This window comes from Danio rerio, chromosome 20 (genome assembly GCF_052040795.2).
Source record: "Danio rerio strain M-AB ecotype USA chromosome 20, GRCz13ab, whole genome shotgun sequence".
NCBI classification, from domain to species: domain Eukaryota; kingdom Metazoa; phylum Chordata; class Actinopteri; order Cypriniformes; family Danionidae; genus Danio; species Danio rerio.
The window spans coordinates 42,344,471-42,369,991 of NC_141040.1; the positions used below are offsets into that span (position 1 = coordinate 42,344,471).

General features: G+C 35.3%; 1 long non-coding RNA gene across 1 annotated transcript; it reads right to left on the reverse strand.

The window, feature by feature from the left end:
- Positions 1 to 314: 314 nt before the first annotated feature.
- On the reverse strand, positions 315 to 24,575 carry LOC101886926 (uncharacterized). Its single transcript, NR_199870.1, is given in 36 exon segments — positions 315 to 522; positions 1,007 to 1,530; positions 1,623 to 2,162; positions 2,244 to 2,304; positions 2,390 to 2,605; positions 2,711 to 2,956; positions 3,131 to 3,191; positions 3,292 to 3,481; positions 3,587 to 3,660; positions 14,230 to 14,399; positions 14,773 to 14,891; positions 14,992 to 15,083; positions 15,173 to 15,254; positions 15,347 to 15,608; positions 15,832 to 15,915; positions 16,009 to 16,099; positions 16,176 to 16,252; positions 16,345 to 17,737; positions 17,842 to 18,084; positions 18,270 to 18,330; positions 18,431 to 18,517; positions 18,607 to 18,683; positions 18,772 to 19,023; positions 19,242 to 19,322; positions 19,416 to 19,509; positions 19,599 to 19,675; positions 19,768 to 19,965; positions 20,067 to 20,311; positions 20,488 to 20,736; positions 21,395 to 21,471; positions 21,916 to 22,134; positions 22,240 to 22,485; positions 22,706 to 22,747; positions 22,947 to 23,144; positions 24,380 to 24,437; positions 24,545 to 24,575. It is a non-coding gene; the product is annotated as an uncharacterized LOC101886926 (long non-coding RNA).
- Positions 24,576 to 25,521: the final 946 nt, after the last annotated feature.

The following is a 25,521-nucleotide window of genomic DNA, read 5'->3' on the forward strand; positions in this document are numbered from 1 at the left end:
CATCTGTAATTTTATGGTAAATTTCTGTAATTTAATCTTTCTCTTCTGACCGAGTTCGGTCTTTTGGGGATAATCTAGCCAGGTTCTGAAAGTAAAAAGTGATTATTTTTTAACTGTAATCCATAGAAGAAACTGAAATCCATGTGTACCATAGAAGAGCTGTATTAGGTTCCTTAAAAAAAACTTTCTGACGAGTGTTTCTTACAATTACTGTATTTTGGTTTGTGTGAAGAACATTCTAATAATAGAACACATCTTTTAACACTTTTGTGCAAAGTAAAGTTATATGGATAAATCACAGAATCAATGACACCAGAATTTACATGATTTTATTCAATATATAAAATTTGTTGAAATAGGTACAAGATCAACACTTGTTAAATAATTATTATTTAACAACATATGCTTAACTTTTCTCATATGGAAACTAATTAAAACACCACAGAATTTGCAAGATTATGAAACAGATGTTGCTCAAACAAGTAATGAAATACACAAATCATGACTTGTTCAGGTGCAAAGTGTCACACAACCAGCGATCGGTTTCCAGAGATCGCTGGTTCTCACACGAACTCTCAGGACTTCCGCATTCCCCAGGACTACACATTCATACATGCACTGCTCCCAGACACACACGCCTGCTCAGTCATCTATCCTGATTGCATCACCAGCTGGACCTTGTTCACAGACTGATTTCATCCCACTCATAAGCCACTCTCTCACGCTACCAGTTTGCCGAGTCTTGTTTTCCCAGTGTGACATTACGAAGCGTTTCTCCCTGTCTTGTTTATCCGTGTTTAGACCCTAGCTTTGCATTCCTTGTTATCCTGTTTAGCCGCCTGCCTTTAGACCTATTGCCTGTTATATTGACGACGATTCTGGACTGCCTTAACATACCCGTTTGCACCTGATTTGACCATTGCTTGCCTGACATTGAATAAACTGCATATTGGATCTTACCTCCTGTTGTCTCCTGTCACTCCACCCCAGTCGTGGTAACACAAAGACACCAAGCTTTATTTCCAAGATGATGTTGCAAAGTCAAATTTAATAGTTTAGTGCAAATTTTTAAAGAGAGCATCTAACAAAGCACTGTTCATTTTAGCTAGAAATAAATACCGTGTGTGATTTGCTATCGCAGACCAATATAATTAAAAAACAGCCTTTGCCTTTTCTAATGCAGTTAAATCATCTATAAATTTCTGTTCAAGATAAGTTAAATTTCTAAATTCTAGGCTTTTAATTTCATCTAAATTTTTCCTTTATTTTCATATCCACAGCTTCTGGTCTAGAGAGCCAAGCTGGATATCAAATATTGATCAAGAACCAGCAGATATGAGCAGCTTTTCTCTCCATAAGCAATGAAGCAGGCAGTGGTTTGAGTGAGAATATACCACAGGAAATTTTTTCTTTGCTAGTCTCAAGCCTGTGTTCTGTGGCCAGGGGAAAGATTAGCCTTCTCCTATGACTATGATGTACTTGTCATTGCTGAGTTGTGTTTCCCTGTTTCTCCACATGCTCCATGCCAATCTGCCAAAGAGAAACATTTCAAGTCTTTAACTGATCTATATATCTTTCTTTGAAAGTTAACTCCATTGTTTAATCTGTTCAAGCAGTTCAACCTCCTTACTGAGCTCCAGCTCTTCAGGCATATCTCCACTCTTGTGAATCTCCGTCTTCTGCCTTTTGTGGTTCCACTGTCTGTAAGAAAAAACCTTCCATAGACACCTATCTAACTATCTATGCCCACCACCACCCCCTTCCACTTGGAAGGTCGTCTATTTAAACATTCATCCATCCATCCAGGAAATATCTAACCTAACCATCAGTTTCCAGGCATTGCTGAGGTGTGCGATTTCCTTGTTTCTCCACATGCTCCACTCCAACCTGCAAAAAGGCAAAGACAAGACTAACAGAGCTCTACAGTATGTATTTGCTAAGCTCCAGCTCTTCAAGCATATCTCCACTGATCCTCTTGTAATTCTCCTTTTTATGCCTGTTGTGTGTTCATTACCTTTTACAGACAAGAAGTCTATCTAACTATCTATGCCCACCACCACCCCCTTCCTTTTGGAAGGACATCTATCATGTATAGGCAATACCAGACCATCAGTTTCCTGTCATTGTTGACGTGTATGATTCCCTCGTTTCTCCACTCCAATCTGTAAAAGGTAAATAGTGCATCAATAGTTTAAATTACTTTATGAAGTTATTTGATTCAACTTACACATTTAGGGATGTACCTCATTATGTACTTGTCATTGCTGAAGTGTTTCCCAGTTTCTCCACATGCTCCATGACAATCTGCCAAAGAGAAAGATATCAAGTCTTTAAATAATCTTAATAACTTAAGTTAACCCCATTGTTCAATCTGTTCAAACAGTTCTACCTGGTTACTGAGTTCCAGCTCTTCAAGCATATCTCCACCAATCCTGTTGTGAATCTCCCTCTCCTTGCTGTTGTATGTCCATTATCTAAAAAAAAGAAATCCCTGCCACAGACAATACATTCATCTATCGACCCATCCTTTCATCCATACATCCATGCAGTTGTCAATCATTGCTAAAGTGTGATTCCTGTATTTCTCCATACAGTTCACTCCAATCTGCAAAAGACGAGAGAATTAAGATCAAGTCTTAAATTATAATAACTTAATATTAACTTTCTTTGGAAGTTAACTCCATTGTTCAATCTGTTCAAACAGTTCTACCTGCTTACTGAGCTCCAGCTCTTCAAGCAAATCTCCACTGTTCTCATTAAAAGTTTTCCTCTTCTTCCTCTTTTGTTCCATTGGCTGAAAAAAAACACCTTCCACCGACAGGACATTTAAATAACTATCTATGCCCACCGCCACCCCCTTCCTCTTGGAAGGACATCTATCATATATTGGTAATACCACACAACCAGGTTCCTGTCTTTGCTGAGGGTTGTGAATCCCTTATTTCTCCACTCCAATCTGTAAAAGACAAAGACAGAATCAATGAAGCTCTGCTTACTTGTTCATTACATGCAAACATATCTGTTACGGACAATCTATCTGTCTGTCTGTAAGAAAATACCCTATCTTCACTTACTCTGTAAAAATTGTTTTAAAGTTAATTTCATTCCCGTTACAGATTTAAGGTAGTACCTCGTTTATAATGATGTACTTGTCATTGCTGAAGTGTGTTTCTCTGTTTCTGCATGCCAATCTGCCAAAGAGAAAGATATCAAGTGTTTAATTAATCGTAATAACTTACCTTGGAAGTTAACTCCATTTCTAAATTTGTTCAAGAAGTTCAAACTACTTACTGGGCTACAGCTCTACAAGCATATCTCCACAGAGAAACTCATGATTCTCTTTCTTCTGTCTGTTGTGTGTCCATTACCTGAAAAAGAAACCCCTGCCACAGACAACCCATCCTTCCATCCATACATCCATGCAGTTTTCAATCGTTGCTGAAGTGTAATTCCTGTATTTCTCCATACAGTTCACTCCAATCTGCAAAAGACAAGAGAATTAAGATCAAGTCTTAAATTATAATAACTTAATAATAACTTTCTTTGGAATTTAACTCCATTGTTCAATCTGTTCAAACAGTTCTACCTGCTTACTGAGCTCCAGCTCTTCAAGCATATCTCCACTGTTCTCATTATGAGTTTTCCTCTTCTTCCTCTTTTGTTTCATTGGCTGAAAAAAACACTTTCCACCGACAGGACATTTAAATAACTATCTATGCCCACCACCACCCCCTTCCTCTTGGAAGGACATCTATCATACAGATGTTACTACTTCAATGTGTTCCTTATGCCGCCATTCATACCGCGGCGACGGCGGTACTTGATGCGCCAGCAGCTTTTGACCGCTGGGTGGCAGTTTAACCACAGATATTCAGCTTTGCCTTTTCACAACACTAAACAGACTTTTCTGTGCGTACCTTATGTGATCAGATGTGTTCAATTAAAATATAATTTTGATTTAGTTTTCTTATAGTGATAAACATGATCTTAAAGTATTCCGGCACCATGCCGGATCTCCGGCGTGCGGCCGTGAGAGACAAAAAAAATAGAGCTTGCACATGCGGTTTAGTTGGGGATGCTCAAAATAACTGATTAAGCAATAACCGAAAGGGTGCGTTTGTAACCGATGAATGGTATCAGTTAAACGATTAAAATATGCTTTATACATTTTTAAAGTTTGGCTGCATACGGGGCATCTGTTTAATGGTTTACTGACTGCCGCCAGTGTTTTACGCTCTGCTTATGCTTGCTCAGCGCGCTTTAAGTTTTGCCGTTGCGCGCTGTGTGCTCGAGTGGAAAAAGCGTGTTACCTCTGTTTCATTGTTCAGTCAAATGAAAGCACTGCAGGCTTTCTGTTGAGGTGACAGCGGGGTTTGGGTTGTCAATGTGAGTACGATAAACTTTTAAAGACTGAGGAGAGACTTGTGGTCGCTGTTTCAAGTTATCCAGAGCTGTATTTATAGATCTTAAATATCACAATATTATTAAAATTACAATTATAGCATCGACAGCAACTCGACTCGCGCACACCAGCTAATTCAGTCGTTTTCTAGTGACATACAAAAGAGGCTTATTTTTTTCTTGTCAACCATAAAAGGCAGCGCGGTACGTCGCGCGTTTTTGCAACGTAAAGGCGTGCGCTTTGTGATCGGCCCCTAAATGTACAACAAATATTTGTTAACTCTTGGGATGGTAACACATGCAAACACACGTTTCTACAGACACATTTTGCCAAAGAAGCAAAATGAAAGAAGGATATTTCTCGTCACAGTTTCACACAGTGTTGACAATAACCAGCGCTGATGCAGATCACCTCTGTGCTGTATGGAGCCGCTTCATAAACTTAAAAAAAGCAGGCTGTTGATGATTTAGGGTGGGCTACAACCAACAAACCCCTTTTTTATTTATTTTTTTATTTTTTGAAAATTACAGTTATTAATAGTTCTTATATAATATCAGCTTTTAAAATAGCCTACAATCTACGAATCAAACAAATCCAAAGATTTTCTTGATTTTTGTATAATAATAACTCTGCACCAAACTGAGGCTTTCATTTTATAGCTTAAAACATGTATGCAAATGTATGCAATCTCATGTAAGGGCTGTGACGGTCACCGTGACGACAATCACTCTAGAACACACATTTTCTGTTTTGTTGCCAAATAGCCTATACATTTATGAATATAACGTTAACTTAGACGTGATACAGCAAGTTCAAGTTCAGCCATGAACCTTGCTGGAAAACTTATATTACATCGCCAATCTGGAAACATTTTGGATTCGTGGCGAACGAGTAAGGCGAATCAATAATTAGGATGAAGCTATTTGTAGGGCTTGTTTAGAAAAATAAGTGTTAAATGGACAAACACGTCGAACCTCCATAGCCATCTGTGGTAATGTCACCCAGCCATGACATGCGGAGCCAGCTCCGGTGTCATCTACTGAACGCAAATGCCCAGCTAGTTAGCCAGGTATGGTAGAGAGGCCTTTTCAAAAATGGGCAAATACAAAAGAGAAACTGATAAATAGTAGACGTTGATGAGAAATGGAGCAGCATATTTGGTAGTTGAGAACGCGCCGATCCACAATGTAGAGCTGGTTTCCGAGAAATGCAGGCGGCGGAGCAAGATACTCTCTTTGCCACGGTTGCGAAAAAGTATCTGTATGGGCTACAGGCACACAGTCTCAGTGCTGCTGGAAACATTGTAATCTCAAATAAGTCTCCGCTTAAACCGAACAAAGTCAACATGTTCGTTTTTCTGGCAAATAATTTAAAATATGAATAGAAAAAAAGGCAGAGAGACGCAGTTTTTTTTTCCAACATCTGACTTTGTTACAAGCCTATAGGCTAATATTTTTGTTCTTCGTTACTATTTATATTATTATTGATTAGTATTTGAGAAGTTTCTAAAATGTAACGTTTACTGTTTCAAGCAGTTAAAGTTATTTAATATTTAACTATAGGCTGTATTGTGTTGTTTTATCAACGAAAGTTAAAAAACAAACATGTTCGTTTGTACGAATATTTAGCATAATACTTTGGTCTTTTTTTATTTCTTAATTTTACATGAAATGTAAATTAACTTAGGTAGGCTACTTGGGTACAGGGGCGTAATTTGTTGGTAGTATACCGAGGAATGTTTAGACAGTAAATATTGTCATCATTATTTAAAAAAATTATAAATAAATAAATTAAATAAAAAAATAAATAAAACTTACGGAAAGGATGCAATGAAGGAAAAGCATGCTCTTAATCATTCTTCATAATCTAATTCGTACCCTATACATGCAATAAACTTATATTGCGCCAACAAGAACAAGCTCTAAAAGGTAAAGTCTAAAGCAAGAGGAGTTATTGATATGATATTAATGTTAGTTGTTAATATTAATGATCGTAAACACGACCTGCGTTGTATAATAAACGGCGTCATTGTGTCCTGTCTGCGATTTTTTTTCTCGTTGAAGAACAGAAAATTCATGTTGTCACCATCTTCTCAGCCAGGTTTTCATCCACAGTTTCCGCTTTTGTTTCTTCTCAAACAATAAAGTTTCGCTATAGCAGGCCCGGCGGCAGGATATCATAACTGAGGGCGCAAGGGCGCAATCCCATTGCACTTGACGACTGAATTTGGTCCTTTCTTGTTCCTTTTATTTAGGCTATTTATTAATTCATTACTTTGCATTACCGATATAGTCCTACTTTTTTATAGTAATAATAATATGCAGTTTTGCTATTACCGATTTTATTAATGAAGGCAACGATACCGTTTACATTAATGCAGAAAGATAATGTTAAGCACCAAACAAGTGGTTTAAATTATGTTAGTCTCTTTATTTTTTTCCGTTTTATTTTAAACATTATAAATGTGTAAAGTTTTAGGTAAAGACGTCAAAATACGCCCACACATGCAAGCTAAACTAGATCATATCTGAGTCATCACGCTTTATTACTCAACCAAAATCAGCGAGGAAAAAATAAATGTTTTAAATTAAATTATATTTAAATGTTACATTAAATAAAAAAATAAATTTAAATGTTAAATGCCATTTAAAAATAGTTTCTAAAATTAATGTGTTACTTAGTTACATTTTTAGGCATTAGTGTAGCCAAACAGAAAGCCATGTATATTATTCAGCCTGCAGCGCAAGAGGTGGATCCACGGTAAATCCACACGCACTAAATAGCCTACCTTTTTCTTTTACAACACTGTAAACATAACTTCGCAGGTCGATCATCTTTAAACGCAAAAGACATTTTTAAGTGTCCTAAATAGACTGCTGCTGTAGAAGGGGATGTTTTTTTTACATAACTGTAAACGTGTGCTTTAGCTATGCCAAAATGAAAGCAAATATTTTGTTCTGCGTTTTGTCAATTGTATAGCTTAATAATAATAATTAAAATAATAATAATAATAATAATAATAATAATAATGGATATAATAAATTATAATATTATTTATAGTATAGACATTTTTACTAGGCTACTTTAATATTAATCCCTAACTCAAAAACTAATGTGAAAATGAATGGCAGCTGTGCTAAAATTAATGTAACGGGAAATTTCTTCTGCGTTTTTCCCCTTTATAGCTCAATAGTTTTATTCAAAGAATTAGTTAAGCAAAACATGAAATAAATTAAACTGCGTGTCTTTGTGATATCCACTAGTCCAGTTTTCTCCAGTGTGAGTTTAGAGTGCGCCTCCACCGCATGCGCATTTATGCCTGCACCAGATCAAAGCAGGTGTAAAGTCCAGCACAGAGCGCGTTGTGCGTTCAACTAACAATACCCGCTCCACTGTCTCCAACACACAAATACTCGAACTCTTTATTTGTGGACTTACTTTTGATAATAGGCTACTATCATTACCTTTATCATGATTCTATTTTTATTTTTATTATTCAATTTTTTATTTTATTTTCTTTATTATATGTTATATCCATAATTGTTTGCACTACTGCCCTTTTTGCACTGTCTTTGTACGCAGTGACGCTGCACTGCTTTGGCAATAGGAATGTACAGTTATTTGTCATGCCAATAAAGCACCTCAAATGTGAAAATAGCCTAGGCAACAAATAACAAATCGGAGTCTAATAATAACAAATGCCATTTTCATTTTCATACACGTGTGGGTTTTGACAATATGTGTTTAATTAAGCTATAAAGATTAGCCTATCAGATGAAATGCATAGTGAAATATGAAATAAATGTCAATTTTGCTGAATAATTAATTAATCTATATCTTTAATATTTTTAAAATCATCTCGCTTCGGCCCAGAGAAAGAGGCGCGCGGCACCAGCGGACCTGTGCTTTCCCAAACCAAGCCGTACAGGGGGGGGGGGGGGGGGGGGGGGGGATATAGTAGTGAGTGTTTCCCAAAACCCCTATAGTTTCTCTGTCGCAAATCCATCATTTGAATCACGTCACTATTAACCCTGCTTTTATTTATTAAATGCTTCCCAACGCCGCATTTCTGTTGAGCGAAAAAAAGCTGCTGAAAATAAATAAAGTTATGCCAATGCCATTTTAATAGTTTCATGATAGTAGTAGCTGGTGTGCTTCATCTGCGTGATTCTGATTTGACATTCTTCCGCTAAACTTGCGCTGTCTTGGTGTAAATGGGCTATGAACTGTTGCTATTTAGGCTAAGGTGTAAATAGGCTATAGTTCTCTCTGCAACTTTCAGGTTTGAGGTGGGGGAAGTGGCAGAGGCAATTCAAATGAACCATCTCTAAAAATAAAAAATGCCACGTACGCGGCATCTGTGTAAAGATCATTACCTTTTATTATTATTATTATTATTATTATTATTATTATTAATTCATTCTTTCATTCATTTTCTTTTCGGCTTAGTCCCTTTATAAGTCTGTAATTGCCACAGCGAAATGAACCGTCAACTTATCCAGCATATGTTTTACGCAGAGGATGCCAGGAGGGCCAGCTGGGGCTTTGGGGGGCGAAGTGAAAGGAGAGGCGGACTTTGCCCCAAGTCTGGGAAAGATGGCTTGCCGTCAATACACTAGTTTTCCGAAGGCACACGAGTTACATGCGCACATGAACAAATAAATTAATAAATAAGGGAAAGAAAACATCTAGCCTTATGGGTTGAGAGGTCTTTTTGATTATAATCGCCGTTATGTTTCCGTTTTAAATGTAAGGCTGTTGCATAAAATAATACAATTTTAATTTATAAGTGACTTTGCTGCGTCCCCCTGGATGTTTCAATAACGCATAATAATCTTTACACCATATTAAAGACACAGCAGACTAAAGGTTTTCGAGAGTTTTTGTCAAGTTTAAACGGTGTGTTTGTGCGTGTTTATATGCCTGCATATGTGTGTGTGAGAGATTGAGCAAATGAGCGCTCCCTTCACAGCTCTGGTAAGCTGCGAGCAGCTTCTTTCTTTTTGTTATTTATTTTGCAGATAATACACAATATGAATAAAACAGAAAGACATAAAACTTTACGTGTACCCTTTTGTAGACTTAAAACAAGTGTCATATCTTTATAAAATAGCCTAAGCCATATTGAAATATAATTGAAAGAATTACAAATATCTGATATAATAAAATCGCATGAAATAAATAAACCATTATAAAACAAGCAAAAGCAACAAGGTAGGCCTTTATAGCCTACATAAATGAAACCTTTAAAGCCATATTAAACAAAGCCATTTTACAAAGGCTTTGTTAAAAAAAAAAGATTTTATATATTCTCTAAAAACAGTAAACACCAGAGAAGGTTTAAAATATTATTTATTTATTCTTTATTTAGGATACGATGATAATAATCAAATCATGCAAACAGAGCATTTTTGGGGTGAGTGAACGCATGAACTGCAACCTTTTTTCAGTTAACCAAATGTGCAGTGCCACTTTAAAAACGGATCAGGGGAAACTAAAAAAATAAGTGTGTTCTGTGTCCCCAAACAAGCATTAATGTTTTTATATGACGCGCTAAAATTGAAAAATGAAATTTACATGAAGAGCTTTATTAGTGAAAAGCTGCTGAGCGCAACGCATGTTTTATTACTGGCTCTGTGCTTAAATAGTCTACTTAACACTTTCCTTAAGATCACAGATACAATATGCAACATCTAATTCCGGGGACGTTCTGGGGGCAGGGTTTGCGTGTCATGCTGCAAGCTACTAGCCCGAAAGTGAAAACGCGACATGATTTCAGCCTCACTGATGCCCATTAACACCTAACAGACAAGCTTTTGGTTATGAATAGGGGGAAGGGGTCTCCACTCTTTAAGTGTTTTTCATAAACATGAATACACAAAATCCAAAAATCCAGAAAAGATGACTTAACAAAACCTATGCGTTTAAAAACGAAACCGCATTAAATATGGGGCCTTATGAAAATGAATGTTTCTATGCACAACAACTGAACTTTAATGTGTTATTTAAAATATCTATATTACGCTCCAAGCATTCGCCAAAACGAATATATTTTTACGTAAAAACACAGAACATAGCTGAATAGAGTGTTGCCTGCTTTAGACAATAGGTTATTAATTATATTATAAATGGTTATGTTCAGGTCAGAGAAATAATACCTTTAATAAATAAAATGGTGGGCCAGTGATTCCCTCGCTGTCATCAGTGCATGGGTTAATGAGCTTAGGAGAATTCTGCTTTGCATTTTTCTATGCATTACTAACATCACTAAACCAGACATTTGTTTTATAAGTTAACCAAATATTCGCGCAGATTCAGCAGTTTTTTTCTGACGCGTTTGCCATTCATGCCAGTCAGTGAAAAAAGAAGTAACTGTGGCCCTGTTTGCAGGTATTAAGATTCGTTTTCATCAATCTGATGCAACTTTTATTATTTACAGGACGTAAAAATGCAATTAAAAGTTTCAAATCAATTCAATTCAATTCAATTCAATTCAACTCAATTTATAAAAAGACTAGCCTATTTTATGCATTAAATAATGAAATATAACTAATTTCCTTTATTTCTGATCAGACCATGCATTTTAGACTATTTTACAATTGTAATACGTGCATATGCTTTTTTAAAAATAACATTCGTCTAACAAATATTTTAGCACATCGAAAGTAATTAAATGACCTGTTTTTGATTAAAAACCTTTATGCAAAAGGATCAGAAATTGATCGCGCACGCGTAGGAAAATGCAGTTATGTGACACATGACATGCATGGCTCCTATGCCGCGTTTTTAGGATAAATTGGCATATAGGTGCTGCTTTGAATAGAATAAAACTATTTAAAAACACATTAAAAACTTCACAAAGCATATCTTATGGAAAAACACCAATTGCCGGGCTCTGCTTTCGGTTTTAAAAGAATCAAGCAGCTTTAAAAAAATATAATTTGCTGAAGAGAAATGACAGAAAAAAAAGATTAAACATATCGGGACTGTTAAAAGAACATTTCTCTTTAATATATTCTTTCGACTCCGAAACATCAGCTAAGATTATGAATTACGGAGTGTCTCTATTGCCTGCTTCAGCAGTGCGTGGCTGGTTATGAACGAGGAGGCGGAGAGAATGCGCTGTTTAGTTTCGGCTTGATATATTTAAATAAAAACTAACACAGAACTGCTTTTAACGCTCAAAAAGTTAAACTAAAATGCACAACTCTTGTTGGTTGCACCCGCGGGAGGCACAATAAACCTATCGCGCCATTATTTTAATTCTATATTCGTGAAGAATGAGCCATGAGATTGAGATTTTTGAAGGTGCTCTCCAGCGGCGAAGTTCCTGGCAGAGTAGCGGGTGAAAAAATGTGCATGCAGAAATTGAACAAGAGGAATAACATTTTAAATTATATAACAAGCATCGTATTCTTTCTAATCCCCGCCCAGTTTTAATACAAGTTGTGTTCTTCAATATTTGTGGCTGGGAAGTTTATTAAGAATATATTTATAATTATATATTATTAAATAATTACATATATATATATATATATATATATATATATATATATATAGAGAGAGAGAGAGAGAGAGAGAGAGAGAGAGAGAGAGAGAGAGAGAGAGCCATTACAAGTAAAACAACAACAACAAAAAACAACAATTTTACTTTAAAGAAAAACAGATGTTTTGAGAAAAAAAAAAAACTGAACAAAACTGAAACCAAATTATTAAAACTAAACTTGCGGGACTTTATTTATGTCCTGTGGCAAAATTATTTTTATTATACTTTAAGTTATCTGCTTGAAGTAGGCTATGTCACATTTATCAATGGTAAGTTTTAGTCTAAGTTTACATCAATAACAATGTGCATTGTCCTTTACCATACAAAAAAAGGAAGAAAAAACATTATTATACACCATAGCCGCAAATCTTTTTAAATGCATTAAAAAAGCAAGCACATATCTTAGCCTTACCTTGAGTTTGTTCACATTCTGCCAGTATTAACATACATGCTGTATTTTATTACAGTTCATTTTGATGAATTAGGTCTAACTGACAGCTTTTTCTTCTTTTTTCGCGGTTATGCGGCATTATATTTCACACGCATATGCAAGGTGACTGAAATTGAAATTAAAATACCAAACATACTGAGCCATTAATTAAAAAACAAAACAACAGTTATAGCTTCTTTAAAGGAGAACATTGACGTTTTGAAAAAAAAAAAAAAAAAACTGAACTGAAACTAAATTATTAAAGATAAACCTGCGAGACTTAATTTATGTTATGTCCTGCGGCAAAATTTGTTTTATTATACTTTCAGTGATCTCCTTAAGGTAGGTCAATTTATTTATTTATTTATTTATTTGCTTTTGATGAAGCAGCATTCAACTTAAGCTCTTTAGACCATGCTCCTGACCGTTTCTCAGTGTTTCGCCGCAATATCTTTAAATAAATAATTTATTTAGGCCTAATTTCATTATTAATTGGTTTTCATTATTCGTTTATTATTATGTACAATTGTTGAGACATAAAATAAGATAGTAAAATATAATCAACAACGAAAATTAAAACAAAAACAGAAATAAAAACATAAATGAAAATGTCTTGTCTTATTCCTATCAAAATAGCAAACACTGAACATCTCTCTATATTTAGGCTAAAAGACTGCTTTATTTATTTATTTAAGACTACTTATTTGTACTGAATGTTTGTGCTTTCATGTTAGTTGTCTTTTATTTCTTCAATTCTATTTTCCAAAACTAGTCCTCTTTGCACTTAAAAAGTTTACAATAAAGTGTGTTAACAAATTTTAAATGATTAATGAAGGAATTATAATGCTTTGACTTATTGTTTAATCTCATTTACAAGCACAGTAGCATATTTAAAGCTGCTGTAAAGGCTATTTCTGTCCGTTCGCATCCCGTCCCTTTGCGCCCCCTGGCGGCTCATTTACAAGCTGCTGTCATATACTAAAAACAGAGCGGCAGTTATTTCAAACGGCGGCGGTATAAGACGCGGCGGTAATAGTCACTTTGAACTCTCACCTACTGTATATTGGTAATACCACACAACCAGGTTCCTGTCTTTGCTGAGGGTTGTGAATCCCTTGTTTCTCCACTCCAATCTGTAAAAGACAAAGACAGAATTAATGAAGCTCTGCTTACTTGTTCATTGCCTGCAAACATATCTGTTATGGACAATCTATCTATCTATCTGTCTGTCTGTCTGTAAGAAAATACCCTATCTTCACTTACTCTGTAAAAATTATTTTAAAGTTAATTTCATTCACGTTACAGATTTAAGGTAGTACCTCGTTTATTTTGATGTACTTGTCATTGCTGAGGTGTGTTTTTCTGTTTCTGCATGCCAATCTGCCAAAGAGAAAGATATCAAGTGTTTAATTAATCCTAATGACTTACCTTGGAAGTCAACTCCATTCCTAAATTTGTTCAAGAAGTTCAAACTACTTACTGGGCTACAGCTCTACAAGCATATCTCCACAGAGAAACTCATGATTCTCTTTCTTCTGTCTGTTGTGTGTCTATTACCTGAAAAAGAAACCCCTACCACAGACAACCCATCCTTCCATCCATACATCCATGCAGTTTTCAATCACTGCTGAAGTGTGATTCCTGTATTTCTCCATACAGTTCACTCCAATCTGCAAAAGACGAGAGAATTGAGATCAAGTCTTAAATTATAATAACTTAATAATAACTTTTCTTGATAAGGTAACTTCATTGTTCAATCTGTTCAAACAGTTCTACTTGTTTACTGAGCTCCAGCTCTTCAAGCATATCTCCACTGTTCTCATTAGGAGTTTTCCTCTTCTTCCTCTTTTGTTCCATTGGCTGAAAGAAACACCGTCCACCGACAGGACACTTAAATAACTATCTATGCCCACCACCACCCCCTTCCTCTTGGAAGGACATCTATCATATATTGGTAATACCACACAACCAGGTTCCTGACTTTGCTGAGGTTTGTGAATCCCTTAATTCTCCACTCCAATCTGTAAAAGACAAAGACAGAATTAATGAAGCTCTGCTTACTTGTTCATTACATGCAAACATACCTGTTACGGACAATCAATCTATCTATCTATCTATCTATCTATCTATCTATCTATCTATCTATCTATCTATCTATCTATCTATCTATCTATCTGTCTGTCTGTCTGTCTGTCTGTCTGTCTGTCTGTCTGTCTGTCTGTCTGTCTGTCTGTCTGTCTGTCTGTCTGTCTGTCTGTCTGTCTGTCTGTCTGTCTGTCTGTCTGTCTGTCTGTCTGTCTGTCTGTCTGTCTGTCTGTCTGTCTGTCTGTCTGTCTGTCTGTCTGTCTGTCTCTCTGTCTGTCTGTCTGTAGGAAGTAGCCTGTTTTCACTTACTCTGTAAAAATTATGTTTTAAAGTTAATTTCATTCACGTTGCAGATTTAAGTTAGTAGCTCATTTATAATGATGTACTTGTCATTGCTGAGGTGTGTTTCTCTGTTTCTGCATGCCAATCTGCCAAAGAGAAAGATATTAAGTGTTTAATTAATCCTAATAATTTACTTTGGAAGTTAACTCCATTCTTAAATTTGTTCAAGAAGTTCAAACTCCTTACTGGGCTACAGCTCTACAAGCATATCTCCACAGAGAAACTCATGATTCTCTTTCTTCTGTCTGTTGTGTGTCCATTACCTGCAAATAAAATAACTGCCACAGAAAAGAGACCTATCTAGTCTATTTCCACCACTACCTTCCTCTTGGAATAATATCCTTGTATCTAATTTTATTTAACTTACAAATTTAAGGTACTGTAGTGCCTCATTTATATTGATGTTCTTGTCATTGCTGAGGTGTGTTTCTCTGTTTCTGCATGCCAATCTGCCAAAGAGAAAGATATGAAGTGTTTAAATAATCCTAATAACTTTTTTTGGAAGTTAACTCCATTGTTCAATCTGTTCAAACAGTTCTACCTGCTTACTGAGCTCCAGCTCTTCAAGCATATCTCCGTTGATCCTGTTGTGATTCTACCTCTTCTCCTTGTTGTATGTCCATTACCTGAAAGAGAAACCCCTGCCACAGACAAGACATCCAGCCATCCATCTATCCATTCATACATCCACCCACCACCACCCCCTTCATCTTGGAAGGACATCTATCATCCATCAATAATACTAGATCATCTGTTTTCTATCATTGTTGAGGTGTGTGAATCCCTTATTCCTTCACTCCAATCTGCAAAAGAGAAAGTGTGAGCATCAATAGAGCTCTACCTATTTGTTCATTACCTGCCAAGAAAATACTTGCTAAGTACAAGATATCTATCTGAAGAGAATACATGACCATCACTTACTCTGTAAAAATAATACAATGTTTTAACTTACTTTAACTTATTACTTTACTTTAAGTTAAACATGTCATTTAAAATGATTTATAAAGTTCATATGATTTAACTTACACATTTAAGGATGTACCTCACTTATTATGATGTACTTGTCATTGCTGAAGTGTTTCCCAGTTTCTCCACATGCTCCATGACAATCTGCCAAAGAGAAAGATATCAAGTATTTAATTAGTCTTAATAACTTAAGTTAACTCCATTGTTAAATCGATTCAAGAAGTTCAAACTCCTTACTGAGCTCCAGCTCTTTAAGCATATCTCCACAGAGAAACTCATGTGATTCTCCTTCTGTCTGTTGTGTGTCCATTACCTGCAAATAAAATAACTGACACAGAAAAGAGATCTATCTAGTCTATTTCCACTTGGAAGAACATCCCTCTATCTAATTTCATTCAACTTACAAATTTAAGGTAGTAGCTCATTTATAATGATGTACTTGTCATTGCTGTGGAGTGTTTCTCTGTTTCTGCACGCCAATCTACCAATGAGAAAGATATCAATTGTTTAAATAATCTTAATAACTTTCCTTGGAAGTTAACTCCACTGCTCAATCTGTTCAAACAGTTCTACCTGGTTACTGAGTTCCAGCTCTTCAAGCATATCTCCACCAATCCTGTTGTGAATCTCCCTCTCCTTGCTGTTGTCTCCATCAGGGCTTGACATTAACTGTTTTGATCACTAGCCACTGTGGCTGGTAGTTTTCCAACATTACTAGCCACTTGCCATTTTCACTAGTCCAACTTTTGTTGTTTGGAAAATATATTTTATATGAATAAATGTCACTTTGACATGCTAAAATCACTTGATTTAGATGTTGTGTTGTCCACATGCCTCCTCATTTATTTCACTGTTTGTGTGTGTTGTGTATGAGCTTGCTCGCTGTGCATGAGAAAATGGGTTGTGTCGTATTGCAATTAGTTTTTATTTGACATGACTTTTTAGGGCTCAAAATTAAGGATTTACTAAATTTATCTTTGACCACACAAAAAAGAAATAATAATTTTTTTAGCCACACATTTTAAATGTGTCAAAACAAGCAAAATACAGCTGCATACATGCACTTTTTAGTCAACAAAACTTTTGTTTTTTAAAAATTGACATTTAAAAAGATCGATTGTCGTGTATCTAAAATATGCACAGTAATCTGTCCTGGCTGAAGGTCCCAGATCAGCAGTTAACTACACATAAATGGGGAGTTACTCATATTAAAGCACTGTTATTGTAAAGGATGATAATTAAATTATATTAACAAAAATAACTGTAAGAAAAAGAAAGCAGGTAAAAACATACCGTGTCTGGTAAAGAAAGGATGATCACGTGTCTGAGAAAAATTAGAACGAAAGCAGTGACTGCTGCTGCTGCTTACAAAAGGATATGTATATATATAATTTTTTTTTTCAATCTTGAGCTCTTGAAAGCAGCAGGACTGTGGGTACATGAGCATCGCTTTTTGACTAATCTATTTCAAAGAGAACGATCGCACCAGTTGCGTTTCCTCTACATGGTTGTTTTGCGCAAGTAAACCGGATCGTGCTCGCTTTTTTAACTGTCACGCGAATTGCATTATCTGTGCACGAATGTAATCATCCTCTCATAAGGTATTCGCCTGCTTTTGCTCGAGCGAACAGTTATTTTTGTCAGTCGTCCTGCTCCTCGATTCTAAGATTACATTTGCACGCATATTGGGCCATCCTTTTTTTCAAACCCTGCTTTAAGAAAACTACAATGTGAAAAATTATTTCCAACCAGCTAAAGTGGCTAGTGGAAGCGGCTGTCTTACCCGCCAGAGCTGAAATCTACCCGCATTTGGCGAGTTGGTGGGTGTTAATGTAAAGCCCTGATGTCCATTACCTGAAAAAAAAACCCTGCCACAAACAAGACATCCATCCATCCATACATTCATGCAGTTTTCAATCATTGCTGAAGTGTGATTCCTGTATTTCTCCATACAGTTTACTCCAATCTGCAAAAAACGAGAGAAGGAAATCAAGTCTTAAATTATAATAACTTAATATTAACTTTCTTTGGAAGTTAACTCCATTGTTCAATCTGTTCAAACAGTTCTACCTGCTTACTGAGCTCCAGCTCTTCAAGCATATCTCCACTGTTGTCATTAAGAGTTTTCCTCTTCCTTTTTTGTTCCATTAGCTGAAAAAAAACACCTTCCACCGACAGGACATTTAAATAACTATCTATGCCCACCGCCACCCCCTTCCTCTTGGAAGGACATCTATCATATATTGGTAATACCACACAACCAGGTTCCTGTCTTTGCTGAGGGTTGTGAATCCCTTATTTCTCCACTCCAATCTGTAAAAGACAAAGACAGAATTAATGGAGCTCTGCTTACTTGTTCATTGCCTGCAAACATATCTGTTACAGACAATCTATCTATCTATCTGTCTGTCTGTCTGTCGGAAATACCCTATTTTTACTTACTCTGTAAAAATTGTTTTAAAGTTAATTTCATTCACGTTACAGATTTAAGGTAGTACCTCATTTACATTGATGTACTTGTCATTGCTGAGGTGTGTTTTTCTGTTTCTGCATGCCAATCTGCCAAAGAGAAAGATATTAAGTGTTTAATTAATCCTAATGACTTACCTTGGAAGTTAACTCCATTCCTTAATGTCTTCAAGAAGTTCAAACTACTTACTGGGCTACAGCTCTACAAGCATATCTCCACAGAGAAACTCATGATTCTCTTTCTTCTGTCTGTTGTGTGTCCATTACCTGCAAATAGCTGCCACAGAAAAGAGACCTATCTAGTCTATTTCCACCACTACCTTCCACTTGGAAGAATGTTCTTCTATCTAATTTCATTCAACTTACAAATTTAAGGTAGTAGCTCATTTATAATGATGCACTTGTCATTGCTGAAGTGTGTTTCTCTGTTTCTGCATGCCAATCTGCCAAAGAGAAAGATATCAAGTGTTTAAATAATCTTAACTTTTTTGGAAGTTAACTCCATTGTTCAATCTGTTCAAACAGTTTTACCTGCTTACTGAGCTCCAGCTCTTCAAGCATATCTCCACTGATCCTGTTGTGAATCTCCCTCTTCTTCCTGTTTTATGTCCATTACCTGAAAGAGAAACCCCTGCCACAGACAAGACATCCAGCCATTCGTCCATCCATCCACCCACCACCACCCCCTTCATCTTGGAAGGACATCTATCATCCATCAATAATACTAGATCATCTGTTTTCTATCATTGTTGAGGTGTAAATCTCTTGTTCCTTCACTTCAATCTGTAAAAGAGAAAGTGTGAGCATCAATAGAGCTCTACCTATTTGTTCATTACCTGCCAAGAAAATACTTGCTAAGTACAAGATATCTATATGAAGAGAATACATGACCATCACTTACTCTGTAAAAATAATACAATGTTTTAACTTACTTTAACTTATTACTTTAAGTTAAACATGTCATTTAAAATGCTTTATAAAGTTCATATGATTTAACTTACACATTTAAGGATGTACCTCACTTACGATGTACTTGTCATTGCTGAAGTGTTTCCCAGTTTCTCCACATGCTCCATGACAATCTGCCAAAGAGAAAGATATCAAGTATTTAATTAGTCTTAATAACTTAAGTTAACTCCATTGTTAAATTTGTTCAAGAAGTTCAAACTCCTTACTGAGCTTCAGCTCTTAAAGCATATCTCCACAGAGAAACTCTTGTGATTCTCCTTCTTCTGTCTGTTGTGTGTCCATTACCTGCAAATAAAATAACTGACACAGAAAAGAGATCTATCTAGTCTATTTCCACCACTACCTTACTCTTGGAAGAACATCCTTCTATCTAGTTTCATTTAACTTACAAATAGAAGGACGTAGCTCATTTATAATGATGTACTTGTCATTGCTGAAGTGTGTTTCTCTGTTTCTGCATGCCAAACTGCTAAAGAGAAAGATATCAAGTGTTTAATTAATCTTAATAACTTTCTTTGGAAGTTAACTCCATTGTTCAATCTGTTCAAACAGTTCTACCTGCTTACTGAGCTCCAGCTCTTCAAGCATATCTCCACCAATCCTGTTGTGAATCTCTCTCTCCTTGCTATTGTATGTCCAACACCTGAAAAAGAAGCCCCTGCCACAGACAATACATCCTTCCATCCATACATCCATGCACTTTTCAATCGTTGCTGAAGTGTGATTCCTGTATTTCTCCAAACAGTTCACAAAAATCTGCAAAAGACAAGAGAATTGAGATCGTCTTAAATTATAACTTAATAATAACTTTTCTTAATAAGGTAACTTCATTATTCAATCTGTTCAAACAGTTCTACCTGCTTACTGAGCTCCAGCTCTTCAAGCATATCTCCACTGTTCTCATTATGAATTTTCCTCTTCTTCCTCTTTTGTTTCATTGGCTGAAAAAAACACCTTCCACCGACAGGACATTTAAATAACTATCTATGCCCACCACCACCCCCTTCCTCTTGAAAGGACATCTATCATATATTGGTAATACCACACAATCAGGTTCCAGTCTTTGCTGAGGTTTGTGAATCCCTTATTTCTCCACTCCAATCTGTAAAAGACAAAGACAGAATCAATGAAGCTCTGCTTACTTGTTTATTATATGCAAACATATCTGTTACGGACAATCTGTCTTTCTGTCTGTAAGAAAATACCCTATCTTCACTTACTCTATAAAAACTATGTTTTAAAGTTAATTTCATTCACGTTACAGATTTAAGGTAGTACCTCATTTACATTGATGTACTTGTCATTGCTGAAGTGTGTTTCTCTGTTTCTGCATGCCAATCTGCCAAAGAGAAAGATATTAAGTGTTTAATTAATCCCAATAACTTTGAAAGTTAACTCCATTCTTAAATTTGTTCAAGAAGTTTAAACTCCTTACTGGGGTCCAGCTCTTCAAACATATCTCCACAGAGAAACTCATGATTCTCCTTCAACTGTCTGTTGTGTGTCCATTACCTGCAAATAAAATAACTGACAAAGAAAAAAGATCTATCTAGTCTATTTCCACCACTACCTTCCTTTGGAAGAACATCCTTGTATCTAATTTCATTTAACTTACAAATAGAAGGTAGTAGCTCGTTTATAATGATGTACTTGTCATTGCTGAAGTGTGTTTCTTTGTTTCTGCAAGCCAAACTGCTAAAGAGAAAGATATCAAGTGTTTAATTAATCTTAATAACTTTCTTTGGAAGTTAACTCCATTGTTCAATCTGTTCAAACAGTTCTACTTGCTTACTGAGCTCCAGCTCTTCAAGCAAATCTCCACTGTTCTCATTATGAGTTTTCCTCTTCTTCCTCTTTTGTTTCATTGGCTGAAAAAAAACACCTTCCACCAAAAGAACATTTAAATAACTATCTATGCCCACCACCACCCCCTTCCTCTTGGAAGGACATCTATCATATATTGGTAATACCACACAACCAGGTTCCTGTCATTGCTGAGGTTTGTGAATCCCTTATTTCTCCACTCCAATCTGTAAAAGACAAAGACAGAATCAATGAAGCTCTGCTTACTTGTTCATTACATGCAAACATATCTGTTAAGGACAATCTATCTATCTGTCTGAAGGAAATACCCTATCTTCACTTTGTAAAAATTATGTTTCAAAGTTCATTTAATTCACGTTACAGATTTAAGGTAGTAGCTTATTTATAATGATGTACTTGTCATTGCTGAGGTGTGTTTCTCTGTTTCTGCATGCCAATCTGCCTAAGAGAAAGATATTAAGTGTTTAATTAATCCCAATAACTTTTAAAGTTAACTCCATTCCTAAATTTGTTCAAGAAGTTCAAACTCCTTACTGAGCTCCAGCTCTTCAAGCATATCTCCACAGAGAAACTCATGTGATTCTCCTTCTGTCTGTTGTCTATCCATTACCTGCAAATAAAATAACTGATAAAAAAAGAGATCTATCTAGTCTATTTCCACCACTACCTTCCTCTTGAAAGAACATCCCTCTATCTAATATCATTCAACTTACAAATTTAAGGTTGTAGGTCATTAATAATGATGTACTTGTCATTGTTGTGGAGTGTTTCTCTGTTTCTGCATGCCAATCTGCCAAAGAGAAAGATATCAAGTGTTTAAATAATCTTAATAACTTTCCTTGGAAGTTACCTTCATTGTTCAATCTGTTCAAACAGTTCTACCTGCTTACTGAGCTTCAGCTCTTCAAGCATATCTCCACTGATCCTGTTGTGATTCTCCCTTTCATTGCTGTTGTAAGTCCATTACCTGAAAAAGAAACCCCTGCCACAGACAAGACATCCATCCATCCATCAACCCGTCCATCCATCCATACATCCATGCAGTTGTCAAATCATTGCTGATGTGTGATTCCTGTATTTCTCCATACAGTTCACTCCAATCTGCAAAAGACGAGAGAATTGAGATCAAGTCTTAAATTATAATAACTTAATAATAACTTTCTTTGGAAGTTAACCCCATTGTTCAATCTGTTCAAACAGTTCTACCTGCTTACTGAGCTCCAGCTCTTCAAGCATATCTCCACTGTTCTCATTAAGAGTTTTTCTCTTCTTCCTCTTTTGTTCCATTGGCTGAAAAAAAAACACCTTCCACCGACAGGACACTTAAATAACTATCTATCCCACCACCACCCCCTTCCTCTTGGAAGGACATCTATCATATATTGGTAATACCACACAATCAGGTTCCTGTCTTTGCTGAGGGTTGCGAATCCCTTATTTCTCCACTCCAATCTGTAAAAGACAAAGACAGAATCAATGAAGCTCTGCTTACTTGTTCATTACCTGCAAACATATCTATGAAGGACTGACTGTCTGTCTATCTATCTGTCTGTCTGTCTGTCTTAAGGAAATACCCTATCTTCACTTATTCTGTAAAAATTTGAACTCTGTTTTAAAGTTAATTTCATTCACGTTACAGATTTAAGGTAGTACCTTATTTATAATGATGTACTTGTCATTGCTGAAGTGTGTTTCTCTGTTTCTGCATGCCAATCTGCCAAAGAGAAAGATATCAAGTGTTTAATTAATCTTAATAACTTTCTTTGGAAGTTAACATTGTTCAATCTGTTCAAACAGTTCTACACTTAAAAAAAATATTCACATAAATTTGTTAAAAGTATCAAGTTAACTTAATTGATCGTTAGGACAACATGATTGAATTGTGTGGAACCCTGCATTTTTTTACAGTGTACCTGCTTTCTGAGCTCCAGCTTCTCAAGCATATTTTCAACTATCCTCTTGCGAATCTCACTCTCCTCCCTGTTGTATGTCCATTACCTGAAAAAGAAACCCCTGCCACAGACAAGACATCCATTCATCCATCCATCCATGCAGTTTCCAGTCATTGCTGAGGTGTGTGATTCCTGTTTTTCTCCACGCGGTCCACTCCACTGCAAAAGACAAGAAAAGTATAACAAGTCAAGAATTATTCTTAATAGCATTCTTTGGAAGTCAACCAAATTATTCAATAAATGCATGCTTGTTTCATCTATCACTGTCTCCAGACTAGTTCTGTTGCAAAAATAACAAATACAGTTTTGCAGGTAAAATTACTCTATAAGAGGACGATACATAAACGTAGATAAATGTGTTACAATCATTAACATTAGTCAAACTGTAAATAGAATAACAATTTAAAAATCTACCAATGTTGATCTGGCCAACAGCATAAATTACAAATAAATAATACAACATCCAGACAATCTATCAGACAATAGACGTACAGTAATATGCAATAAGTGGTAAACCTGACAGCAAACAAATACATAATATCAAATCAATTTATCTGACGACATAACAATCTCCAAATGTTAAATCTATATTTATGTTATCTTTATTTATCTATTTGTGTGTTTACAACACAACAAATGCCATTCTACATTTAACTTATAAATGCTAAAGAAGATAACAATACACAAACTATAATGGAAATACAGTTGAAATCAAAATTAGAAGCCCTCCTATGAATTTAGTTTTCTTTTTCAAATATTTCCCAAATGATGTTTAACAAAGCAAGGATTTTTTTACAATATTTCTTATATTTGTTCTTCTAAGAAAAGTTTTATTTGATTTATTTTGGCTGGAATAAAAGCAGCTTTTACTTTTTTACATTATTTTATGGTAAATATTATTAGCCCTCTTACACATTATTTTTTTTCGACTGTCTACAGAACAAACCACTGTTATACAATGACTTTGCTGATTAATGTTTAGCTAACTTGCCTATTTATAGCTGTCAACCCTTTAAATGTCACTTTAAGATGAAGTACTAGTACCTTGAAAATATTTATTAAAATAATATGTACTGTCATCATGGCAAAAAAAAGGGGAATATTAGAAATGTGGAACTTTTACTTATTACAACTTACTACTATATACAAGTTATTACAACTATTGTATTTAGAAATGTGTGACAAAAATGTTGCCTTTAAACAGAAATTGAGGAAAAAATATACAGGGGAGCTAATAATTCAGGGAGGAATAAATCTGACATCAAATACAGTATATTATCACATTCAAAATCCTAGAATTGACAAGTCGACAGTGTAACAATAGTCTAGTACAACATAGTAATACATATAGTACAAAATATAGTATTTAAACCTTAAAAACGAATATCACTCACTTTCCTGGTTTATCAGGGGTTGCCACAGCCGAAGAAACGGTCAAAAACTAATCACAATCTGAAATTATATTACAGAGAAATAATGTCTTTCAACAAAAGCAAGTTGAAACAACCATTCAGCCTATAATAACCGAAATTTAAACATTTAAGAAGAGCTTAACATACCTCCGTTGTCGACGATGGTCAGACATTTACTGCCGACGTCAAAACTAGTTTCTCCTCGAACATGTTCTTCGAACACGTTCCACTGTAACCACAGCAACGCCACCGCGCCGACAATATGCAATTTCCTTAAAGGTGCAGTACGCGATTTTTGAGAAACACTGTCGAAAATAATAAAACGAATTGTGTAAAGGATGTGGATTTGTGTAAAAATATATTTTTGGCTTTATATTTTTTAGAAATACACTCATCCTATTGTTTGTTTACATTACATTTCGCATGGCATTTATATTTCCAGGCATAAGACATATACCAGAAGCCTACATTATCTCTCCTTGAAATAAAACGTAAATACAAAGAATAAAATGTATTTTTAAAAAAATCCGAAATGGACCGAGGGTTAGTTTTCTGTGAGTTGTTCTGTAAATGAATATGTTTTTGTTCTGTTAATGAATGAGTTTTTTTTTTCTTTATTAAAACACTTTACAAATTTACAAACCCTGTCAGTGTCCTCAGTCAAATTAAACCTATAGATTTCATGGTTTTGTTATGCTAAAAACTGTTATTTGGAGAGAGAAAAAAAAACTTCAGAAATAGCAAGTTTAGGTTGTTATCATTCACATCAATTCATTAAAAACATGAAATTGTAAATAAATTCTACAAATAAATACTATTTTACAATTTGTCTTCGTGTTTCTGTCAGTCCTGTCACATTTGCATTGAATTTAAAATAAAATGTATGCAATACACTTTTTTATTTTACTTTTTTTTATTTTGCATGTTTTTTATTAATTCAGTGCCACAAGAACAAGAGGTATTATATATTTAAAGAGTTTTCTGAAAGAGATAATATAAAAATATATACATTTACATGAAATTAAATGCTTTCAGAGCATTACATGTTTTCTGTGTATTTTAATTTAACCAAAAAAATGTAAATGATGTTTTAAAAAAATCAAGCAGATTCAACCAGTAACATA